The sequence below is a fragment of the Oryctolagus cuniculus genome, chromosome 7 (assembly GCF_964237555.1).
Source record: "Oryctolagus cuniculus chromosome 7, mOryCun1.1, whole genome shotgun sequence".
NCBI classification, from domain to species: Eukaryota; Metazoa; Chordata; class Mammalia; order Lagomorpha; family Leporidae; genus Oryctolagus; species Oryctolagus cuniculus.
In genome coordinates, this window is record NC_091438.1 from 96,821,567 (window position 1) to 96,841,176 (window position 19,610).

The 19,610-nt window shown below is 43.1% G+C and overlaps 2 long non-coding RNA genes across 4 annotated transcripts in view; both read left to right on the forward strand.

Annotated features, from left to right (window-relative positions):
• Nucleotides 1–776: 776 nt before the first annotated feature.
• LOC138850629 (uncharacterized) lies at nucleotides 777–6,200 on the forward strand. Its single transcript, XR_011390659.1, has 2 exons — nucleotides 777–1,150; nucleotides 5,196–6,200. It is a non-coding gene; the product is annotated as an uncharacterized lncRNA (long non-coding RNA).
• Nucleotides 6,201–7,216: 1,016 nt separating this feature from the next.
• Nucleotides 7,217–19,610, forward strand: part of LOC127493600 (uncharacterized) — a 183,516-nt gene continuing 171,122 nt past the window's right edge. For 2 of the 3 annotated variants that reach the window (XR_011390656.1, XR_011390657.1), the window contains exons 1-2: nucleotides 11,917–15,134; nucleotides 15,880–15,969. This is a non-coding gene — a long non-coding RNA (uncharacterized lncRNA). Of the gene's footprint in view, nucleotides 8,196–11,916; nucleotides 15,135–15,879; nucleotides 15,970–19,610 lie in introns of those variants that run through there. The other variant, XR_011390658.1, reaches the window with a different exon arrangement.

Consider the following 19,610-nt stretch of genomic DNA (forward strand, 5'->3'; position numbering starts at 1 on the left):
GCAAAGCAAAACTTCTCAAACTTAAGTAAGGCAAGAATAACTGGGAGGTTTTTTTAAAGGCCGTTAACAAAGTGATGCGTTGATGCTTCAATTATACACACACACACACACACACAATCGTATCTCCTTGCCTTATTTGTCTGGAAAAGGAAGATTGAGATGATGTTGTCCAGACCGATCAGTAGCAGGCTAGTGGAAGGGACAGACTTTCCTGTGACAAAGTGAGCCCGTGTGTGACAAGGGCTGCGTAACGACTGCTGATTTAGTTTTCCCTCCATTGCGTTATCCTTATAAACACGAGAATGTTAAAGCATTTTTCCTATCGCCATCGTTTCTTTTTTTTTTTTTTTCCGTGCAACCGCGTACACATGAATATTAGCCATTCCGCTGCGAATCCTCTCTGGGACCTCTCTCCTCCATGCGTGCAGGGGAAGGTGGGGGACGCTATGATTAATCTGTATCCTTGAAGGGAATGGAGGATTTGGGGTAGACCGACTTCCTGAAAAGCTAATTTGTGCGTGGGGTGCAAAAAGCCTTGTGTTTTTCATCAAGTGCAGAAATCAGTATGGGGGGGTGTCCACATAATGCGTTTTCCATGAATAGCGTCGTCCTCGAGATGACTCTTACGAATGGAAAGACAAGAGTGCAGAATGTTGGCGCTGTCAGGCCACGTATTAGAGAAGGATCCCATTGGAAGTGGAATTTAAAATAGAAGTCCAGTTTGAGATTTAATTACGGTCTCTTTGTGTTAGGGTTTGCAAAGTGAATCTGGACTACTGTTTGGCCACTATCGAGGAGAATTAATCGCGCGGGGTCATTTAGAAAACCCGACAGCACGAGGGCTGTTTTGGGGGAGCAGGGCGGGGGCGCTGGCGTGGATGCGGTCTTCCCACCCACCCTCGCCTAATCAGGCGGCTCTCAATCAGGTTTTCAAAACACTAATCTTGATCTAAGAGCTCCTATCTCTGCATAAGTGGAGGAAATGATTCATTTTTCAAGGCTTCTGGGCTTGGGTAAGAAGAATGGTCGTCAGACCTAAGCTGAAGACCTAAAAGACGGGTCTGGTGGCGGCTCTCCTCCCGGCGCGGCGGGTTGCGGACGTTTCCCGCGGTGTAATTGCGCGCACCCAGCCCCTGTAGGCCTCCGCGCGGTGAGTCCATTTCTGCCTTTGGCTAGGGGTCGCGTGTGGAGGTGGGAGGAGGAGGATGTACAGGTCTTTGGGGGGAGCCCCTCCCGTCTCGGGCCCACTGACCTCTCGACCCCTTGAGAGGCGCAAGGGAGCAGAGGTTAGCTTACTCTTAGTGGTCCCACTGCTAGCAGCTCCCCTAGCTAGCCCCTCCGCTACAGCAAAAAGAGCGTTAGCTGCTTTGCAGTGCCTCTGCCCAGTTTAGGTTCGGGGCTAAAACTCACAAGAGCGTTTTTTCTTTGAAATCTTCCTAATGAGAGTTTTTAGCCCAACTTTCAATTAAGACCAGTTTTGAATGAACGAGGACCGACCTTAAAATATCTTGAGGGTCTGCAGGTGGGAAAGACATCTCCCGCTTCCCTACTCAATTGACATTTCTAGATGGCCACCTTCCATAAGTGAAAATCAGTCCGCAGGCCCACCTGGGGGGAGACTGCGGACAGTCCCCAGTCCACAGGGCTCTGTGCATACCCGGGACTTGACGGGAAATGAGCCAGGGAGATATCCGTGTGTCCTGTCCCAGGGCTGTGCTCCAGGCTCCCCTGCGAGTTGAGACGCGCTGAGAATGTCTCCCTAAAAGCCGCGGGGGGCAGCGAAGGAATCTGGATCCAGTGGAGCCAGGCCTTGATTGGAGGTCCTGGGCTGGAGAACTGGAGCACCAACCCGCCCCGACTCCCACAGCTTCCACTCACCTCCAAGAGCTGCCTAATTGGGCTGCGAGAGCTGTGAAATTTGTAATCGTCTAATAAGACTTCCACCTCGGTAATTCTTATCAAAAGGCATAAAACTGATATTTTCACACTCGGCTCGCACCACGGGCACCGTTTATAAACATCCTTCATCAGTGGGATGAAATTAAGCCTGCATTGACAGAGGTCTCTGGAACTCGATATTTAAAAGCAATAGATCCGAATTAGCAAATTATTACTTTAAGTGAAAGTCCTCACCAACTTGACTATTGAGCCGTTTGCCTCTGAGCTCCTAACAGGGAATAACCACACGTTAGAGGGAACTTGACCTGGAGGTTGCGCGGTGCTCAGGCAGTCTCTGCGCCCTGGATGGCCGCCTACTCCCGCTCCCAGCGCCTTCCCCACCCCGCCCGCCTGCGGTGACTCAAGTGCGTTAGACTTGTGGCGACCTGGGCAAGGCGCAGCAGGGACCCAGGAGAAAACAGGGCCCGGTGAGACGCAGATGGGAGTCCCTGGCCTGCAGTCTCAGGACCAGCGCCAATCCTCGAGGCCATGCGGCCATGCGCTTGCCCCCCGCCCGAGGCCCTCGCTGTCCAGGTCCCGGTTTTCGGTGGCACCCGCACAGCCCTGCTAGGATGCTCGGAGGTCCTACGGTGGAGAGACCTCCGCGCCAGTAAGAATTCAGCCAAGACCAATTTCAAAGTGCGGATGTCACACTGGTTCGGGGCGCGGAGAGGGCGTCTCAGGGATTTTATCCACCCCGTCTAACCCCTTTCCCAGACTTTGGGATAGGAATGAAGGAGAAAGCTTCAGAAAGCTTCCAGAGGCTCTGTGCACAAATGAGCTGTTAGCAATCGCGTCACCCTTCGGAGCTGGCGGAGCTGGAAACGCGCTCACCTTGGGACTTACCGGCCCCAGGCTCCTTAGACCTCGTCACCCACAGTTTCCGAGGGACAGGGAGGGACGTGTTTATTCACAGCAGTGGAGGTCACCGAAAGGTGGAGAGGGCCTCCATCCAAGACCTCCCGCTCTCTGCCCCACTTCGCGCCAAGGCAGAGGCTTGGTGGGCTTTGCCTCCTGGGGAGTGCACTAAGCTGAGGGCACCGAGAACCCCCCTGGGTGCATACCAGGCCGCCGCCTCCTGGCCCCGCGGGGCATCTGGGACGCTAGCTGCAGTGGGATGCGCCAGCTGAGGCCCGTTGTCTGGTGCGTTTCTAGAGACCACACGGAACCTGGGTGCTGTTCCTGGGAGGGTGTGGACGTGTGGACTCCGCGGGAACTCTCCAGGTCCACCGCGGAAGGAGAGAAGGAGAGGAGAGCTTTTGCCGGCTGATGGCAGAGATGAGGGGAGAGATAAAATTAGGAGCCACGTGAAGCCTGAAATTAGGCAGGGGCAGTCTAGGACCTCCCGGGCTAAACGTTACCGCGCGAAACGCAGAAGTTCATTGCACCGTTTACTCAAGGTGACATTTCCAAGCCGACAATCTCGCCTTAAGCACGCCTGCGGTTTGGGGCTGCCGGTTTTATAGGCGTGCTATAGTTCAAAAGGAGCAACAAAGCAGGACCAGCGGAAACTTGACTCTGACCTGTTTCTACAGAACTTTGCTCGCACAACTGCAAAAGTCAGAGTCCCAGGCGGAGACAGAAAACAAAACGCTAACGGTCTCCCGGCCAAGCATTTCCCTGCTTGTCCTGGGCACACAGGGCGGATCTCTCCTGAAGTCCAGTCATCTGGAGAGGATGGAAACCCGGTCCCTTGTAGGTTTTCCTCTCCCGCCCCACGCCTTCTGCCGGAGTCCCCAAGAGACGCCCGAAAGCTCAAATAAACCCAGCCAGAGTGGTGGGAATGACAAACGGTCTAAGTGCAAAAAACGCGACCGCCAGACGGTGTTGCTGGGGCTGGGGTGGGGGCAGGGGACTGCGTGAGCCTCCCAATCGCAGGCTTCGCTGAGGTTTTGATAAGGGAGCCAGTGTGAGTGCGTCCCACACAAGCCTGTGCTGTCCCGCCCACAATTTTGGTGTCTACCATTCTCCATGTCCTGTCCTTGCTGATCCCACAAAACTTGTAAAAAATGATGCTATAACCCCACAAGCCTGCATAAAAAATCCTAAGCCATCATTTTATAAAGTTCAATAACTTTTTGTTTGGATTTCTGCTATAAGGAAACTGATTCATGTAACCGTGACAGTTAACTTCCTTTCTCTCCTTCTTTCTATCCTCCCTCTTTTTCTAGTTCCCTCCCTTCCTTGCTTTTTTCCCTTTTTTCATGGGATTCAGGGTTTATGAGGTAGGCAATGAATTATTTATTATTTTTGCAGTACAGGGTTTGAAGTTAGCAAGCCTGTAGTGATTTCGAGCAATTTAACTTGTTAACACCTTGGTTTTCTCACTTGCTGAATGGAGGTGACACCACTTACAGACTCCCAGAAGTCAAAACGGTGTTGAAATAAATTCCCCCACCCCCAGAAGGTTGTCAGTGACTACAACTATCTTCCACTTCCTACATGGAGGTGTCACCAAATTTGGTAACGCGAAGTGGCTCTTTCCCCAGGTGAAAGGGGCAGGCCAATGCTCTTCATGCATTCCAGTTGACCATATCTAGGGGCTAGCGGGACCCAGTTGCCAAGACCAGACTCACCTTCCTGAGGGGCAGAGGCTCCGGAGTATCATATACAGACTGGAGCGCTGCCACTGTTCACAAAATGAACAACGCTTCCCCCTTCACTTCCTCACTTTACAGGACGCCTTTAAATACTTGGCATCCTGACTTGCATTAGTCCATGTAACCTTCTGAAGGTTGTGAATGGCAATAATCAGAGAGGTTGCTTATTACTTGTCAAATGCCCCATTGATACCATGGCACATAATTCTACATCTTTAACTTAACTTACCCAAGGCCATTTTTAAACACACCAGGTCAGAATTCAAACCCATGTACCAAATTAAGAGGCTCTGCTTTTGATAATTCCACTATGATACCCTCTTTTCAGAAAGTTCAGGAATTGACACTTTGAGTTGACGGATTCACGAGATGGTTCTACATGGAGTTCAGTTGACCTGGGTTGTGGCTCTAGAACAGGTAGTCCAGCTCCAGCCTTTTGCCTCAACCACCTTCTGGCCCAGCTGCAGGCTGCTAGAAGCTGCTGGGTGTCTACAATCTGGTGGCAAAGAGCACCCCTTCCCACCTCTACTCTTACATGGCCAAGGTTAAATAGCATAAAGTAGTTTGGATAAAAACATAAAATAAAACAGCTGCAAAGAAGGAGAAATAAGTCAAATGTTTAAATTGGTAATAAAATATTTCTCTTTTTCTTTGCAGATTATGGAATCCAGTGTCTAATCATCAGCAAGTGGATCAAAATCCAGACTCAAACTAGCAACATCTTGATCTCCGTACCAGCTGAAGTCCAAAGGCCTGAGTTCATAGAACTTTCCTTTTGACCATGCTCCATGGGAAGTTACTGTGTGGAGTCTGCAGAGGCTGTGGTGCCTGACGCAGACTGTGGTACACAAACGTTCTGTCATTGCTCAGGACAAATCTTAAGAAATAGTTTTCTGGACCCAACAGATCTTCTTGCAGCTCCAGGCTGCAAACACGTTAGAGGCAGGAACCAAGAGTTCTTCTGATTCTGAAATCTAATTCAGGCCTGGCACTGGACAATAAAGTTTTTTTTTTTTTTTTTTTGATAGAGAAGGAAAATATGTACTGGCAGGTAGAGAGGGTTTCTAGCCTTTCTCTGCCTGCTTATTTATCATGCTTCCTACTTCTTTGCACAGGCACCTTCTTGCCCAGGACCTGCATTTTTTTTAACCCTTTGAAGAGCCTAAGCAAGGAAAAGTACAGAAATTCTAACATAATAATTTAAAAGAATTTGCAGACTCCACTTTTCATCTAGGATAAGGGTTTTATAACCTTCAGTGGATCTTCCGGTGTCATGGTTCATTTGAATCTCCCCTGCGGGTCCTTCAGACTTCATTGTTTGCAATAAATAGGAAACCTACTCTGGGTGCCCAAGAGACCATCCTGATCTATGTCTCTGTCTGTAAAGGAGTTCATAGAGGTTACCAGTAGGAAGGTGTTGGATTGGGAGATGCCTGAGAAGTCTCTATGGACTCACTGTGACTGTACATAAGGAAATACTGCACATGTTGGCCAGACTTTGAAGTTGGTTTTAGCTTGCTGCAGGGTAGGAAGGGGACCCAAGGTGGACAATCAGAATGAGATGACAGGTCATTCCAAATCAAGCTGTGGCATGCTATGCTCCCTGGCTTGGGAAGGAGATGTACTGTCCTCTACAGTAAACAGAACTGAGCAAGAACACCCAGCAGATGTGGAGACAGGAGATGGAATCTTTACTCTTGAGCTGACAGGTCCCCTGCCCTGCTAGGGCACAACTGAATGTCCTTGGTGCCTTGGAGGTTCTACCCAGTCTCTTCCCAAACCCAGTCCATCCTAAGTGGGAACGGATCCTTGTTCCAGACTCAGCACAAGACTTGATGGCTAGGGTCAAAAATGGCTTGAAGAGATCATGAGACCTGGAAGGGTTGTACCAGACCCTGCACCGTTTAATTTGTTCAACCAACACTAAAGGGAAAGTAATAGGCTTTATCCTAAAGACTTGGGCAACTTACCAAAATTTGCAGATTCATTCACAGCCGCTTGCAGACATGCAAACATGGCCAAGATTGTTTTAGATTATTCCTGCTCATTTATTTCAGATAGTGACCCCTCTTTCAGGAGGGATTAGGTCAGACTTTTTTTTTTTTTTTTTTTTTTTTAAGGCATCTTCACATTATACCACCTTTTGGGGAATAATACCTTGACCCTGCTCTGCACTTTATGTTCATTATTGGTTTTGAGTCTCAAAGTAATGAGAAACAATAGGCAGCAGTTTTTTTTCTCAAGTTTTTAATACATACAATGACTTTCAAAGTTTCTTCCTTCTCCCTGTTTCAAAATATTTCTGCTCTGCTTTAGTAATTTTAGGGGTATTGTGGGGGAAGACAATCTTTCACGTTAAACAAAAAGCTGGATCAATTCACTTAAATCTCTTTTAAAGGTCAGGATAGGAAAAAATTGGCAGTCATAATTCTGGTTTCTTTAAAAAGCCTCTATTCTTAGGCTGAGATAATTTTCTTCCTAAAAAAGACTTTCTGTTTTTAGAGATAAAGGTGCACCCATTCGTAAGAAACTCCATCTCATGTTTAGCGTTACCCCGTTTTCACATTTGCTGTCACGAATACTCCTCACACCATCTATGAGGTAGATATTATTTACAGATGACAGAATCCAAATTCTAAGGATGAATGAACAACAGAGGCAGGACACATACCCATTCTAAGGTCTAAGACTCACCCGTTGTGCTAAGTATACGGAAAATGCTGTGAGCCCTGCGAGGTTTGAAAGCAAGTCTCCCCTCTAGGCTGGCTGGCCTTTTGACTCCTCCTTTTCTCCCGGAATCACAGAAGTGGGAGTTCTCTCAGGAGACCCTGGGGCGGCGGGAGGGGGCGGGCGAGACCGTGAGCTGTCAGCCTCGTGGGAGCCCAGACGTCCGTGCGGAGCCCCGGCCCGGGCGCTGGGAAGGTCGGCTCCGGGGAGGGCGCACTGCCAGGGGAGGAGTAGATCGCGTGCAGGGCGAACACTTTCTCATCTCCCACTGGCCATAAACACTGATGCATTTCCTTGGTAACTCCCACGCCCGAGGCCTGCAGGCCACCCCCCGCCGCGGGACAGGCCTTCCCTCGCCCTGGGCGGCCTAGGCTGCCTAGGCCCTGGCCTGCCTTCGGAGATTCCCTCGCGAGAGCTGCCCTGGGGTCGTTTAGGCCCCAGTTCTGGGACCCTCCCTCCCCCGAAGCCGGGCCTCAGCCCCGAGGCAGGCCGGGAACGTGCCCCCTGCGCGGCGCACCCCGGGCGCTGCCGAGGCGTGAGGGCGCGGGGCTGGGCAACTAGGGCGAGCGCCCCGGAAACGTACTGTGATCCGAAAATTGGCAGCGTGAACCGCTGCCCCCCTCCCTCCCAACCTCATCACTAAGCCAGCCTCGAAGAGGCTTGCGGCGGCTGCGAGCGCTCGGACGCCCACCTCAGGCCAGGCTCTGAGTCAGGCTTGTCGCGGCGCCCCGATGGGCTTGACCGCGCGTCCTCCTCGCGCCCTTTTCCGTGGGCGACCCCAGGATGGAGGCTTGGGTTTCAAATGCAAAACATTCGTCTCCTGCAATCAGATCTGGCTTCCAGAGAATCTTAATACTTTGCGGAGAAAGCGCGTGGAGAAGACCCACGGCCCAAGCCCTTCTTCCCCTCAGCCGTACCTGCCCATAATAGGTAGGTGATTCTTGACCAACAATTCGAAAGACCCAGAGTGCGCATCCTAGCACCCCGCAAAAGGCTGTCCGAGGGCCAGGAAGACCCAAAAACCCAAGCCGACCACAGCAAGGCCAAGGGGCAAGGCCTGACTAGGCCGGAGCAACCTGTGTCCGAGCTGCCCTTAAAGTGAGCAGGCTCAGGGCGCCTGAGGCCGGGTGGAGGCTGGAGCGGGAGAGGGGCCCACTGCGGATTCCCAGTGGCTTTCCTCCGGGGCGGCGGGCACTAGGGGGTGAGGCACCAGGGGCGTCGGCCCCGAGGGGCGCGGCTAGAGCCTCAGGGAGGGCCTCCCCAGGGATTCTAGTTTTTCTCACTCGTCCCTGCTGGTTCTTGGGCCTCTTGGTACAGATAATAACGTGCAAGGCTTGGACTATTGTAACTGATGAAGCACGTGTGGCCAGCTCTTCGTGGGTATGTGTGTGTGTGTGTGTGTGTGTATGTATGTATGTATTCTGGGCTAATGAAAATATTTTCCGTTACAAATGATGGATAAAAAAACCCTTAGATCCCTTGAATTTCTTAGGTTAAATCAAAGACTTATTTTCCTTTTATATTTTTTCACACACATTAGAAAATTATATTTTTAATTTTGGCCACCCTGATGGAAGTATAATACCAACGTACAAGAGGAAGTCAAAAGGAAAATATTTGTATGTCAACTTTAGTCTGGAAAAATATCAGTAGCATTTCTTACTTGACAAGGGCGTGCATTTTTTTCAGAATTTTTTTTTCTTGGTTGGCAATGGCATCGTTTTTAATGTATATCCTATGTTTATTATTTCTGTTTGGTACTTTGGTCATTTGGAGCACATCTGGTTCTGATATTGTTCCTGTGTTAAGCACACACTATTGTGTTAGTAAGATTTTACACCATCTGTTTAAGAAAATTCTTGCCAGTGGTATTTGATGGCCAGTTGAACTTTAGCCAAACTTCTTCATTTTATAATGTTCTCTTAGTGCTGAGCATATATGATACACTATAATGAAATTATACTTTTGTACTTGATGACAGACATCAAAAACACATTTGATCAGGTCTACAGCAGTTGAGCTAAGTGTTGGATGGGAGGAACAGTATTAAAATAGTAAAGATGTTATAAAAGAAAAATATTTGGCAACAAAACTTAAATAATCACACTAATAAACATGTAATACACAGGAAGAATTTGGATGTGATTATTGGGTGTTAATATATAGTTTTGTTGATTTATGTATTTCTTCATAGTATGTATTAAACTTAAGAATTCATATTTTTTACATTATTCCAAGGGTATAATAACTGGTTTAAAAATAATAAAATAGAATTATATTGTAATGGGTTGTATTAAATATGTATTAAATGTAATACATACAGATAATTATTGAGCCTATTTAATGTGGTGTATTTTTTAATCTTGTGGGAATTCATAAAGGTTTTCCTCTGTGTTATAAAAGCTAACACAGTGTTGCCCACTTCTGAGCCCATTAAAAGTAGAGCTAATTTTGACAATTCAAAAAATATTCAGCTATTATTTGATGACTAAGCATCTAATAGAATAACTAGGGAGCTGGATCGACTTGAAAAAGTGAATATTGGCTATTTGTTTTCAAATGCCTTCTCTAGAATGTAACACTCTGGGTGATACGTTGACCTATTTTGTTTACACCCAATGTGTGTTCACCAGTGTACCTATTTAAAAATGCTAATTTCCTATGATATTTTAAGTCCAGAAGTATTAATCCTGACACTTGGATTAATAAGCTTCTGACATTCACTCTTGGAAATTAGTGTTCTTCAATTGACAAAGAAGTTTCCTTTGAAATGTACTAAAAACAGGCTGTCCTATTCTTTCAGTTGTTACCTGCTTTTGCTGCCCTTTAATCAGATGCTATGATTAGAGGTGTATCCAGTGAACTACTTAGCAGTGTTTAGTCATTCTTTGTATTTGTTTAGGAAAACAAATCTTTGTTTTGGTGCATTTAATTTCTAAATAAAATATATACATGGCAATGTGGGTAATTGACATTATTTATGCAAAACATTTGGAATCAACTACCTTGGTACCATGAGATAAGTTTGGTTGTAGAAAGAGTATGAGTCCTAACATTTCTGCCTACAAATACTCAAAAAATTATTTATCAAGATCTACATTTTCCTTAAACTGTTAATTTGGTTGTCTCAAAATGTAAACTATAAATTTTTTAAATAACTGATGTTACTAAAGTACAAACCTCATGATTATTCACATGTCTGGTTCCAATTAATCTGCTTAGACTGTTTAATGGATAAAATAACAAACCTGATTTAGTCAATGTGGAGTTTTAAACCAATTTTCTATGTTCTTCTTTAAGGTCTAATACCTTTTCCTGTACATATTTAGGTCATGGTTATACTCCTAAAATAAAGGATTGGGAAAACAGTTAACTGGATACATTTTTTCTTAAAAAATCTTTTACAATTATATGAAAATGGGTGTCAATGATTGTTTAGAGAAAATGATAATACCGCCTGTGAGTTCAATTTACCAAGCAAGTTTTGAGCACCTGCAATGTATGAGGTGCTGGTGATACAAACAAGAGTAAGATATGGGTGATCCTTGCTCTCAGAAAATTCCCAGTTCATTGGCGAGACTGACAAATATGTACTTCGCTTATTCTTGGAATTCTGTAGTGATTTCTATCTTTTCCTTGGGCTTTGAATTGGTGAAATATCTGTTGAGTTCAACACAGTATTTGTGTTTTTAAAATTTAAAAGTCCTTCTTGTATGGATAGGATCAAACTATCCCTCAAAGGTTTTCAGGTATTAACTTATGACTTTTAAGACAACATACTTTCTGTACATTTTCAAGTGGGATAACATTAATTTGCTGTTCCTGAAACATCTACTCTTTTATTTTGTGTGTCATATCACAACTATTCCTTTGTGGAACCTGTACAAAGGGAAGTGGTTGGGTATGGTACTGGGGCTAGCTATTTTTTTCCTTTGTTAAATTAAAAAATCTGAAACAACTCTTTTCTTCTCACCTTCTCATGCTCACTCTTCTGCAAAAATGATTTTAAACTTCTATTACTGAAAACTTTTATAGACAATTAGGGGAGGAGAGGAGGATTCTACAGAAATTGTCATTCAAGGCCATTGGTGACTGAAATCATATTTGCTATTTTTTTCTACCATATATTTGCTAGCTTTGGAAATTAATTATCCCAGACCTAAAAAGCTGAGCTTATTTTTCATTTAAACAAATTGTGGATGCACTATTTAGCAGACTAATAAAAATGTCAAAATTTTTATTTATAGAAATTCTGGGTATTTTAGAACAAAAATCCAGATGCAAAGCTTTTTATTTATTTATTTATTTTTTTTAACTTTTATTTAATGAATATAAATTTCCAAAGTACGATTTATGGATTACAATGGCTTCCCCCACATACTGTCCCTCCCACCCACTACCCTCCCCTTTCCCACTCCCTCTCCCCTTCCATTCACATCAAGATTCATTTTCGATTATCTTAATATACAGAAGATCAGCTTAGTATACATTAAGTAAGGATTTCAACAGTTTGCTCTCACACAGAAACATAAAGTGAAAGATAATAGATGATTTTTTTAAATGATGATGAAATCAGATCAGACCTATTGTCATGTTGAATCCCAGTGAGAGTCAAGTTGGGAGTTGATAATTTCTTTTTTTTTTTTTTTTTTTTTTTTTTTTTACAGAGGATCAGTTTAGTATACATTAAGTAAAGATTTCAACAGTTTGCACCCCCATAAAAACACAAAGTGAAATATATTGTTTGAGTACTCGTCATAGCATTAAATCTCAATACACAGCACATTAAGGACAGAGATCCTACATGAGGAGTAAGTGCACAGTGACTCCTGTTGTTGACTTTACCAATTGACACTCCTGTCTATGGCATCAGTAATCTCCCTATGCTCCGGTCATGAGTTTCCAAGGCTATGGAAGCCCTCTGAGTTCTCTGATTCTTATCTTGTTTAGACAAGGTCATAGTCAAAGTGGAGGTTCTCTCCTCCCTTCAGAGAAAGTTTTTATTTTGGCACTTAGAAGAATTATATCAAGATTGAAATTACTTACTATGTCTAATCATTTTAGTGATCAAAATATAATTTTTTTTTGACAGGCAGAGTGGACAGTGAGAGAGACAGAGAGAAAGGTCTTCCTTTTTGCCATTGGTTCACCCTCCAATGGCCGCTGCGGCCGGCGCATCGCGCTGATCCGAAGCCAGGAGCCAGGTGCTTCTCCTGCTTTCCCATGCGGGTGCAGGGCCCAAGCACTTGGGCCATCCTCCATTGCACTCCCGGGCCATAGCAGAGAGCTGGCCTGGAAGAAGGGCAACCGGGACAGAATCTGGCGCCCCGACCGGGACTAGAACCCTGTGTGCCGGTGCTGCAAGGTGGAGGATTAGCCTATTGAGCCATGGCGCCGGCCATAATTTTCTTCTTTTAAGCATAGATGGAAAATATCAGAAGAGAAAGGTGCCATCATCTGATTGAATTAATTGAATGCCTTCAGCCCTTGAGGAAACATTGCATTTTAATTTTTTCTGTTTAATCATGGTTTTTGGAGTAAGTCTGAATTATACTTTCTTTCTAGAGGATATTGCATCTCATTTTGCCTCACCATAATCACAGATCTGTGTATATGATCAATTGATTTCTACTAGCTATCGTCACACATTTCATTTCTTTCTTTTTTTTTTTTAAGATTTATTTTATTTATTTGAAAGACAGAGTTACAGAAAGAGGTAGAGACAGAGAGAGAGGTCCTCCATCCGCTGGTTCATTCTCCAGATGGCTGCAATGGCTGGAGCTGTGCCGATCCGAAGGCAAGAGCCAGGAGCTTATTCTGGGTCTTCCACGCAGGTACATGGGCCCAAGGACTTGGGCCATCCTCTACTGCTAACCCAGGCCATAGTAGAGAGCTGGATTGGAAGAGGAGCAGCTGGGATTAGAACCAGTGCCTGTATAGGATGCTGGCGCTTCAGGCTAGGGCATTAACCCGTTGCGCCACAGCGCCGGCCCTGACACATTTCATTTCTGATTCTCTCCATTTTCTTCAAGCCCCTTGTTTCTTAGGACAGAATGCTGAAATGAAAGCTCTTAGGGCTGGAGTCTGCTGATCAGTCCCTTCTGTTTTTACCTGTGTGAAGACCTTGAAAAAATAACTTTTTTCTTTTTGAAAAAGATTTGTTTATTTGAAAGGCAGCATCACACACACACACACACACACACACAGAGTCAGAGAGTCAGAGAGTCAGAGAGTCAGAGAGACAATGATCTTCCATCTGCTGGTTTACTCCCAAAATGACTACAACAGCCAGAGCTTGACCAGGCTGAAGCCAGAAGCCTAGAACTCCATTAGGGTCACCCAAAGTGGTAGGAGCACAAATAACTTGGGCCATTCTCATCTTCTGTCTTCTCAGGCACATTAGCAGGGAGCTGAATCAGAACTGGTTCTCTGATATGAAGTGCTATTATCATAGGTGGTAGTTTAACCTGCTGCACCACAATGGGCCCCCATCACTTAATTTTCTCACCCTCAGCTTTCCTGCTTTCTGGGGAGATAAGAGTCATCAGAGTAAGTCATCATTCTCTTTGAAAGTCTTTTAAACTAGTGGTAAATCACATGTTCACAGATTTTCTAGAGCTTTTCTTAACCCAGTTTTGAAATCAATTTTTTAAAGATTTATTTATTTTATTTGAAAGGTAGAGTTATGAGAGAGGGAGGGAGAGACAGAGAAATCTTCCATCCCCTGGCTCACCCCTCAAATGTGTGCAAGGACTAGAGCTGGGCCAGACCGAAGCAAGGAGCCAGGAGTGTCTTCCTGGTCTCCCATGTGGGTGCAAAGTACCTGAGTACTTTGGCCCCTTCTGCCACTATCCCAAGTGCATTAGCAGGGAACTAGATTGGAAGTGGAGCAGTCAGGACTGAAACAGGTGCCTATATGGGATGGTGGCTTAACCCACTATGCCATAGCACCGGTCTCCAGTTTTGAAATTTTAATTATGGAAGTCCTCCAGAAGATTTTTTTTCTTTATATCCCTGTTGTTAGTGGACCAACTTCCATCCCAGACTAGTAAGAGTTCCTTCTTCAAAGCTAATCAAAATTGTCTTAAGAGAAGAAGTTAACTCTGACTCCAGCTCAGTGTATGAATCCAGGTCTAACAAAATGAGAAATATATTTAAAGTTATTCTTCAAAGTTTTGAAAGCAAAAGCAAAGCATGACATCCCCTGAAGCAAAAACTACTCTACAAAATTATTGAATTCACAAAGATTAAGTGTACAGATTTTTAAATCATGCAATTCTGAGTTTTTCAAACATTTGTTACAGTTGGCTAATTGCTGCTGTTGATAATCTGCTTACTCTAGCCAATCAAAGTATTTGCAAATTCCCAAACAATCCTCTTTCATTGTTTCACTTCTTTTCCTTCAACCTTTAAAGCCTAACTTAAATGTTGCCTTGTGCATGAGCATTTTCACTCAAGCTAGAGGTTATTTCTCTTTTCTTTGAGCACTCATATTTATTGAATTGGACAGTTGCTTGATTATTTAGTTCGTGCCTGCTGCAGACTCAATGAATTTAATTCTCTTAAAAATTATAACTTTGGGATCTTATTTTTGGTTATTCAGCTTTAGTGTTAAATAAACTCCGATAATAATGCTGATGAGACAGAGCAGAAAACTGGTAGTGTGATCCAAATGCCGTTTGTTAATAAGCTTAATATATTTCTATTTCCTGTCCTTTATTTTAAGGAGACTTGTCATCCAGCATGATGAGTATGACATACATTTTGTTTTGTTGTGTTTTCTGGTAGTCATAATGAATTTGGACTGAACATCTTCTATTCAGTTCTTCATGGAATATACTGTGGGGAGCTGAGACACCTGTGAGAAAGGTCAGGAATAGTAGGAAGATATTTTACTTTCCAGAAATGTATAGTTTTTTTTTTAAAGATTTAACAGTATATTTCCTGATACTAATTATTGTGGTATGAACACTGTCATGACTAATGCTTTTGTAAGCTTTAATGTCCATTTGTTTCCTACTCCTGGATCTAGGATTAGGGTCAATTCCAATCAGATCATAGAACTATTACTTGGTTGGAATTTGTGACCATACTGCAGGGGATTACTTCCATACTCCACAAAGTAAAGGTTATCTTCATGTAAAACATTTCTATTTATATATCTTTTCCAATTCATACAGAATTGTATGTAAACTGATCTAATTTGTTTTTACTACCCATCACTAAAATATTGATAGGTGAGATTAACAAATACAGCTGGCTTTACCAGCATTCATTCTATTCCATGCACCATCTTGTAATAGTTATATGATCTGATTGGAATCGACCCTAATCCTAGATCCAGGAGTAGGAAACAAATGGAGGTAAATCATCCTCTATTTCACTATGATTAAGTCAGCCATTGCTTTAAGAACTTAGAGTCCATTAGGATAAGGAACTCTGTTTTGTTTATGGCTGGCTGTATTTCCAATGCCAAAGAATAGTATCTGACATAGTATAGTAGTTGATCAATAAATATTTTTCAAAGAATTAATGAAATAAGATTGTCTGGCCAAAATGATCCTCCAGAGTTTTATATTATCCTTAGGATCATATACATTCCTATTTTCCCTAGATGTAAACTAGAGAGAATGTAGCAAATACAACCCTATTGTGGTCACGAAGGAAATGCCCAAGGATGAAAAAGACATGGAGGAGGACAAAGGTGAGAAAATGGGTAAGAAACAGAGCCTCTGTTTTTTTTTTTTTAAGATTTATTTTATTTATTTGAGAGAATTATAGAGAGAGGTAGATACAGAGAAAGAGGTCTTCCATCCGCTGGTTCACTCCCCAGATGGCCGCAACAGCCAGAGCTGCACCGATCCGAAGCCAGGAGTCAGGAGTTTCCTCTGGGTCTCCCATGTAAGTGCAGGGGCCCAAGGACTTGGGCCATCTTCTACTGCTTTCCCAGGCCATAGCAGAGAGCTAGATAGGAAGTGGAGCAGCCGGGACTAGAACCGGCGCCCATATGGGGTGCAGACGCTTCAGGCAGAGGATTAACCTGCGCCACGGCGCTGGTCCCAAGAACCTCTGTTTTAACCTCCACCTCTGTATTACCCCTATGATTTAAACCTTCAGTTAGGCTTTTTTTGTTTGTTTAGCCAAAGTTAGCACTTTCATTATCTCCTTTTCTATACTTAACTGATTTTTGGGATTCAGTTTAAAAATTTGATAGTTTTGTATTGAATTAGGGTTTTTGCGGAGAACTCTAAGATGTGAAATCCAAACAATTTTCATGTTATGGTTGTGCCAAAACCTCTTTAACAAATCAACAAGTAGTTTAAAAATATAGCTCAGTTTTTCTGTATCCAGAGGCTTAGTGAGTATTAGGTAACACACAGAAAATGTGATATGTTCCTATTAGATATTCTGATAATATGGCTTCTCATCTTCCTTGATATCTTAAGAGCATGTGTTTTTAGAGCACAACTGTACATTTGATGTGGCTTTAATGTATTATTTATTTATTTATTTATTTTTTATTTTATTTTTTGACAGGCAGAGTGGACAGTGAGAGAGACAGAGAGAAAGGTCTTCCTTTGCCATTGGTTCACCCTCCAGTGGCCGCAGCGGCCAGCGTGCTGCGGCCAGCACACCGCGCTGATCCGATGGCAGGAGCCAGGTACTTCTCCTGGTCTCCCATGGGGTGCAGGGCCCAAGTACTTTGGCCATCCTCCACTGCACTCCCTGGCCACAGCAGAGAGCTGGCCTGGAAGAGGGGCAACCGGGACAGAATCTGGCACCCGACCGGGACTAGAACCCGGTGTGCCAGCGCCGCAAGGCAGAGGATTAGCCTAGTGAGCCGCGGCGCTGGCTTTGATATGGCTTTAATATAACGAAGAATATAGCTTTTCTTTGTTGGTCAGAAATAAGGCATTTCTGTTATCTACCTTTTTGAAGATCTGTCTTTAAGATCCTAAAATCTGTTAGAGCCTTAGGCTATCCTCCAAAACATAGTCACTAATTTTTTATTTTATTTTATTTTATTTTATTTTATTTTATTTTATTTTATTTTATTTTTTGACAGGCAGAGTTTAAATGCATAAATCTTTAATTAATTGAGCTTAACCTGAAGCTAAGTTTGTAGTTGTCATTCCATATAACAGAATGTTAATGAGGACCTAGAATTTAAACTTTGAAAGCTGCATTCTGGAATACCATTTGCAAACCATATAGATTTCCTTACACAATCTGATTGGCACAGTTTGACTTAAATACTTGATTTTTGTGCTTGCTTGGCACTTTGTATATTCTTTATCTGCTACCCTGTTGTCCAGATAGGCTTACCTGACTCTCTTACCTGAGACGAGAGCATCCCATTGTGTGTGCCCTGGCTGCTGCAGTTCTGGTCCAGATCTTTGCTAATGGCCTGAGAAAAGCAACAGAAGATGACCTAAGTGTTTGGGCCCCTGCACCCATGTGGGAGACCTGGATGAAGCTCCTGGCTCCTGGCTTCAGCCTGACACAGTCCTGGCTCTTTTGGCCATCTGGGAAGTGAACCAGCAGGTGGAAGATTTCTCTGTCTCTATGTCTCTCTGTCTCTCTCTCTCTAACTCTGAATTTCACATAAATAAATAGGTACAGAAATCTTAAAAAAACTTTAATGACCAGATAGTAATATCAATGTGGAAAGAGATAAAATACAACAGGAAGGAGTGGGTGTTGTGGCACAGCAGGTTAAGCCACTGCTTGGGAGACCTGTATCCCATATTTGAGTGCCCAGGATCCAATGTCGCCTCTGCTTATGATCCAGCCTTCCACTAATTCAGGAAGCAAATGAAGGCACTTGTAGTAGGATTTCCTTCACATGGGAGACTTGGATTCAATTCTGGTTTCCACTTGGCCCAGCCCTGGCTATTGTGGGCATTTGGGCTAGTGAACGAGCATAGGGAAGAGCTCTCTTTATCTTTCTACCTTTAAAATAAATGACAATAAGTAAATAAAAATTTTAAAAATGTAAAGCAATAATAAACAAATATTAGACAAATTATGAGTCTATAGAGCATGAATTGTGAGATGTGCTCTAAATGTAAACAAACAAAACTCACAATGATAAGAGCTCATTAGCGCTTAGGTATCATGATGAGGGTTGTTAATGGTTTATGTCATATTTTGGTAGGTAGTATAGAACTCAAGGATTAGAATGGTTTCAGCCTTTCTGAAGACTTTACAAAATAAGGTCCTAAAAGGACTTCTTACATGGAGAAAACACATCTGGACATCCTGGTAGAATGTCAGGTAGGACAGAAATGCTTGAACCAGAAGGTTGCTTACCTAGCACAGTTTAACTATGTGTCTTCCAACGGATGTGTGCTGATTGTTGAAGCCTTTGGGAAAATGAAGTCAAAACTCTCTGGGGACAGGGAGAGGAAAAAGCTATAGCCTCAAGGTTCTTCTCTAAAGAAGAGGAGTAGTTAGAGCTGCCTTTTTTTTTTTTTTTTAAATATAGAGTATTAGTAACCTGAGTGACAAGCAGAGTAGAAGTAGACCCTTTATTTGGACAGTCATAGAATAGAAAAGATGGCCTGTGGATATTCATTCAACACACGTTTACCAAGTACCTGCTATTTGCCAAGCACTGTGACAGGCACTATGGAATTACTTAAGAATAGAATAGTCTTTCCTCATCCCTTGTTGAGCATAGGCATGTGGCTGAGATAGACGATAAGCAAGTTACTCTATAACTGTTTTTTTCTCATGGGTGGGAATAGCTGATAATACAAAAACATGTATGAACCATGTATTCCACTGTACAATGATACTGTTAAAAATAATTTCTTTCAAAACCAGTTTCTTATATTCTTCTGAATAAAGTTGTGAATCCTTCTTTGTTTCTACTCTTTGTTTACTACGAAGTCTTATTGATGTAATATTTAATTCAACTCTGAAAGTAGACATAGATAAATCCTCTAAAATTTCAAAGCAAATAAAACAAATAATTAAAAAGCAAAACAAATCAGAATAAAACCAATATATGGCACATATTTTATCAATACATCCTCTTCCAGACTTTCTAATTTAAATAGATCTTTGTGATTTTTTATAGGTAAAATCCTATTAAAATATTTCTTTGTATTTATTTCTTATACTTAGTTCATTGTATTGCAGGTGCTCAATAAATATTTGTTGTATAATTGAATAAATTAATGTTAGATTCTGAACAATGTAAAAATACAGTGAAAGAAAAAGAGATTTTTACTTCCTTCTTCTAGGCTATCATCGCTGATGGTAGTGATGGAGCTGATAATTTTTAACTTAAAAGGCAACATCAAAACTTTATAGTCATAAGGGTAGGAAAAATTAAAA